This window comes from Panthera pardus, unplaced genomic scaffold (genome assembly GCF_024362965.1).
Source record: "Panthera pardus isolate Hobbes unplaced genomic scaffold, ASM2436296v1 HiC_scaffold_16, whole genome shotgun sequence".
Lineage (NCBI taxonomy): Eukaryota > Metazoa > Chordata > Mammalia > Carnivora > Felidae > Panthera > Panthera pardus.
In genome coordinates this window covers 108,023,594-108,029,618 of record NW_026526721.1, presented here as the reverse complement: position 1 = coordinate 108,029,618, position 6,025 = coordinate 108,023,594, and positions in this window count along the sequence as shown.

Genomic DNA, 6,025 nt, shown 5'->3' with positions numbered 1-6,025 from the left:
TGTACTGCGTTTCTTTCAGTGCAGTGGAAGAAATGTAGTGGAACGGGGGCCGAATAATTAATTCGTTACATTGGGCAGGTTGGAATTATAAGATTCCATAACATCTTCCTTAATTTTGAGCGACCTAAAAGGTCTTATAAGAGCCAAATATTAAAATTTTGTTTCATGTTAACTCAATATGTATGCATTATTGAAATGATAAGGGAAAATAACCTTAGGGAACCAATAGCATTATTTGTAACGCATTGAAAATGGCTATAAAATTTTACATAAAGTATTTACTTATGGTACATATTGTTTTCTATTGGGCAACTAATACTAAAAACAAAAATAACCTGTACTTAAAAAAAACGTACCTGGGGCGCCTGGGTGGCTCAGTCGGTTGAGCTGCTGACTTCAGCTCAGGTCATGATTTCGCGGTTGACTTCAGCTCAGGTCATGATTTCGCGGTCCGTGAGTTCGAGCCCGGCCTCGGGCTCTGTCTGACAGCTCAGAGCCTGGAGCCTGTTTCAGATTCTGTGTCTCCCTCTCTCTGACCCTCCCCCGTTCATGCTCTGTCTCTCTCTGTCTCTCTCTGTCTCAAAAATAAATAAACGTTAAAAAAAAAAAAAAAGTACCTAACCTCAAACCATTTAAAAGATAAAACATGTTATTCCCGACCTCTCCCAAATATAGTTAAATGTTGCAATAGCTTCTCCATCTCAAGATTAATTTTTTTTTGTTGTTTATTTATTTTGAGAGAGAGGGAGAGAGAATCCCAGGCAGGCTTGCACTGTCAGCGCAGAGTCCCATGCAGCGCCTGAATTCTCACGCACCCTGAGAACAGGACGTTAGCTGAAACCAGGAGTTGCAGGCTTAACCGACTGAGCCACCCAGGCACCCCTCTATCTCAAAATTATTAAGAAAAAGGTTGGTTTCCTGAAGACTGACATTAAAATTTTAACACAAAAAGTTACACATTTGTTAAATGTAGCCTGTTTAGACAGGAAACCAAACTATACAAATACTACATTTCTGAAAACTAATTTCATGCAATGTTTCAAGAAATTTTTTACAACTCTTTAAGGAATAGTTTATGAACTTACATTCTTCAAAGGTCAAGGAACTTTCTGAAATATTTTTTTTAAGTACATATGCATGGCACATAACTTGGATGATGGATTAATGTATTAGGAAGTTTAATACTAAGATATGTAAATAGAAGTTATTTCTAGTTCAAGACTCATGTTAGAAATTATTCATACTGTCTCCATCCACTTAAATATTGAAAAACAGCTTCTTCTGTATTCTTTACCCTAGGATCTCAGGGTAGTCATAATTAAATTCTATTCCATTTTTATTTATTTTTAAAGACTTTTTTTTCTTTTCTTTCTTTTTCTTTTTCTTTTCTTTTTTTTTTTTTTTTAGAGTGGGGCAGAGGGTGAGAGAGAGAGAGAATCCTAGGTTCCACACTCAATGCGGAGCCCAGCTTGGGGCTTAATCCCATGACTCTGGTGATCATGACCCGAGCCAAAATCAAGAGTGTGAGGCTCAGCAGACTGAGCCACCTAGATGCCCTGGATGTTTTCTTGTTTGTTTTTAAGTAAACTTCACATCTGACATGGGGCTTGAACTCAAGACCCTGTAATCAAGAGTCTCATGCTCTACTGACTGAGCCAGCTAGGTGCCGCATGCCAGAGCTTTATTTTTTATTTTTTATTTTTTTTAACGTTTATTTATTTTTGAGACAGAGACAGGGCATGAACGGGGGAGGGTCAGAGAGAGGGAGACACAGAATCTGAAACAGGCTCCAGGCTCTGAGCTGTTAGCACAGAGCCTGATGCAGGGCTCGAACTCACAGACTGTGAGATCACGACCTGAGCCAAAGTCGGCTGCTTAACCGACTAAGCTACCCAGGCACCCCCCTCCCCCATGCCAGAGCTTTAAATGTTACCATATGGCTATCCAAAGCTGACATTCAGTTGATAATACCGCATCAAAAAGAGACCAAATCCTTTTCAGTCAAGTGCTCTTCTATAGGAGCTGAGTTTTAACCAAAAACAGGTTGAGGTAAGGTATGGGTCAGGAAATTCTGATTTGGAATATGGTCTGATCTTGGCTTAACTAAGGTATAAGAGACAATGTAATGTGATGCCAGATATTACACATAGTAAGTCAGGTCATACGTAATACGTTCTCTGCATTTAAACCCTCAAGGCTTTTTAGAGGATCCATAAATAACAAACTGATTTCCTTTAACCTGATGTGGCAGTTTTATTTTAAAAATTTATTTTATTTTAATGCTTGTTTATTTTTGAGAGAACGACAGAGCAAGAGCAGGACAGAGAGAGAGGGAGACACAGAATCCGAAGCAGGCTCTGGAGCTGTCAGCACAGAGCCTGATGCGGGGCTCGAACTCATGAACGGTAAGATCATGACCTGAGCCAAAGTTGGATGCTTAACTGTCTGAGCCACCCAGGCATCCCATAATGTGGCAGTTTTAAAACATAGCTTCCAAAGTCTTTATCATTTCTCTCTTTAAAAAAAAATTTTTTTTTAATTTTTTTTTTTAACGTTTATTTATTTTTGAGACAGAGAGAGACAGAGCATGAACGGGGGAGGGGCAGAGAGAGAGGGAGACACTGAATTCGAAGCAGGCTCCAGGCTCTGAGCCATCAGCCCAGAGTCCGACGCGGGGCTCGAACTCATGGACTCACAGACCGTGAGATCGTGACCTGAGCTGAAGTCGGCCGCTTAACTGACTGAGCCACCCAGGCGCCCCTAAAAAATTTTTTTAATGTGGGGCACCTGGGTGGCTCAGTCGGTTAAGCGTCCGACTTCGGCTCAGGTCATGATCTCACAGTTTGTGAGTTCAAGCCCCGTGTCAGGCTCTGTGCTAACAGCTCAGAGCCTGGAGCCTGCTTCAGATTCTGTGTGTCCCTCTCTCTCTGACCCTCCCCTATTCACGCTCTGTCTCTTAATAATAAATAAATGTTAAAAAATTAAAAAAAAATTTTTTTTAATGTTTATTTATTTTTGAGAGAGAGCGTGAGCAGGGAAGTGGCAGAGAGAGGGAGACATAGAATCAAAGCAGGCTCCACGCTATCAGTGCAAAGCCTAGTGTGGGGCTCAAACTCATAAGCCATGAGATCATGACCTGGGCCTAAGTTAGGTGCGCAACTGACTGAGCCACCCAGGCGCCCTCGTTTCTCCCTTTGAGAGGTGGAGTCTGTGTCCTTTCCCTGGGATCTAGGCTCTCTGACCAATAGCATACAGCTGAGGTGATGCTGGACTAATTTCCAGGTCCAGGTCTTAAGAATCTGGCAATTCCCACTTCCTGTCTCTTGAGACACTCTCTTCTGGAACTGAGTACCATGCATTAAGGGAAGAACTATCTGGACAGGACCTAAAGCCCATGGCTCTCAGTTGCTGGCTGAACTCCCAGTCAGCAGCACCAACTTGGTTGCCATGTGTGTGACTTATCTAGGAAGTGAATCCTCCAGCCCCAAGTTAAGCTATGCTTGCTGATGCCAGTGGAGCAGAGACAAGTCTTTACTGCTAAGCCATGCCCAAATCGCTATTTCTTTCTCAGAAGACCTTGTGGTAGTCTTGTGGGCCAGGCTGAGACACTCTTCTGCAAACCTGGACATGTTTCCCCACCAGGGTCTCAGTGTACCTCAGCAAATGTGGACCAGCTCTCACTATGAAAACAAGACTGATACTGCATGGGAACTTTAGCCTGTACTGTGATGCATAGCTATTCTTTTTGCATACTCATTGCTCAGTGCTCACTCACTTCTGGTAATGTCATTCTTTTTCCTGGTCTACCCTCATCAGGGTGTTCTGGTAAAGCTGGTGAAACTGCCCAACACAAACCTCCTGATGGTAGCCACGGTCCCTTCTTGCTTTCAACTGCTCCACTCCCGACTTTGCCCTTCTCCACTGCACATGCTTGAATGACCAGAGAGTGAACACAGGGTTCATTCTAGTCCTATCAGAGTCCACTGTATAGATTTGTTACAATTTCCAACCAGTCTCAAATTGATGATACTGTCTATTTAGATTCTTTCTAGTTTGATGATTTGTTTTCACTATCCCCTTCCAAATTATTTATATATATGTATAATATAATAATATATCTAACATATAGCATTTACACACAGTACGATAATAATATATACACATATATGTATATATTTTAGAAGTAAAATTTCTGGGTGAAAATGTATTTTTAAAATGTGATAAAGGAGCACCTGGGTGGTTCAGTCAGTTAAGCATCTGACTTTGGCTCAGGTCATGATCTCACAGTTTTTGAGTTCAAACCCCAGGTGAAGCTCTGTGCTGACAGCTCAGAGCCTGGAGCCTTCTTCAAATTCTGTGTCTCCCTCACTCTCTGCCCCTCCCCTGCTTGCACTCTCTCTCTCTCAAAAATAAACATTAAAAAAAATTAAAAAATTAAATGTGATAATATTGTCAATAGTCCTACAAAAATTTTTTGCCAGTTTACACTGTTTAACTTTGGTTAGTTCCATCTGCTTATCCTCATTAATCCTTTATTAATTAAATTTTTTAATGTTTATTTATTTTTTGAGAGAGAGAGAGAGCAAGCTGGGAGGGCAAAGAGAAAGGGAGAAAGAAATGCCAAGCAGGCTCCATGCTTTCAGTGCAGAGCCCAATGCTGGGGCTCGAACTGACTAACTGTGAGATCCTGACCTGAGCTGAAACCAAGAGTCAGAGACTTAATTGATTGAGCCACCCAGGCACTCCCTCATTAACCCTTTATATATCAAATTTTCAGCCTTCACCAATATGACAGGTACAAAAATGTGGTGTTATTTTAATTTGTATTTTTTTAATGATAAAAGCATACGTTCACATTTATTATATATGTATACATTTTTAAAAATTTCATTTATTTTTTCTGTGGTCTGAGGCTGAATCTCTCAAAAATAAGGTATAAATTACATCAAAAAATGTTTTCATATTATTTTATTGTTAGTTAATATCAACACAGTTTTTGTTCCTTTTCTGGTATTGTTGCAAGATTTTTTACCTCAGGACCCAGGATTCATTGACTTGCCACTTGGAAGAATGAAGAGGTGGACACAAAATGAATAGTAGGCAAAAGTTTATTAGAGTAGAAGATTTGAAAGAATAGTAGGAAAGCTCTCTTTACAGAGAGGGGACACTGGAAAGTGAATGCCGACCGACAATAGACAAGGGTCCTTGTTTTATAAGGTTCTGGTCGTCCCCCCTCTTCCCTTCCCCTTTGTTCCTTCCGAGGTCCTCCCTCATTGGCTGGACAACTTTAGGCGCTGGTTTGTCCATTCCTGAGTGGCTCGTTTCCTTTGTATGAGGGGTGGTCTATGGCCATACTTAGGTCTGTTGTCAAATTCCTGAGGGAAACCTGAGGGGGAGTAGATGGTGTATGTTACTTGCTTAAGAGGAACCTTAAGCCCGAGGGGGTTTGCTGTGGTCAGACACTTGCAGCATTGTGCCAAAATATGTGTTTTTCCCACACAGGGACATCAGGTCCTAATCTTTTCCCTCTCTGCCTATGTATTCCTATTTTTCCCTACCGTGGTATCCTATTTTTCCATTTGGAAGTTTGTGGAATTTCCTTTTTCTTAGAGTTCAGAATTTTCACCATGATGTATGAAGGTATGTGCATGTATGTTTTTCTATTAATCTTTTTTTTTAATTTTGTTTATTTTTTATTTTTTTTAACGTTTATTTATTTTTGAGACAGAGAGAGACAGAGTGTGAACGGGGGAGGGGCAGAGACAGAGGAAGACACAGAATCGGAAGCAGGCTCCAGGCTCTGAGCCGTCAGCCCAGAGCCCGACGCGGGGCTCGAACTCGCGGACCTCGAGATCGTGACCTGAGCTGAAGTCGGACGCTTAACCGACTGAGCCACCCAGGCGCCCCTATTAATCTTAATAAATACTTTTTAGGCCTTTGAATAAAGTTCCAAATCTTTCTTGAATTAAGGGAAATTGTCTTTCAAAATATGTTCAGTTTTTCCATTCTTTTTTTCCTCTTTATT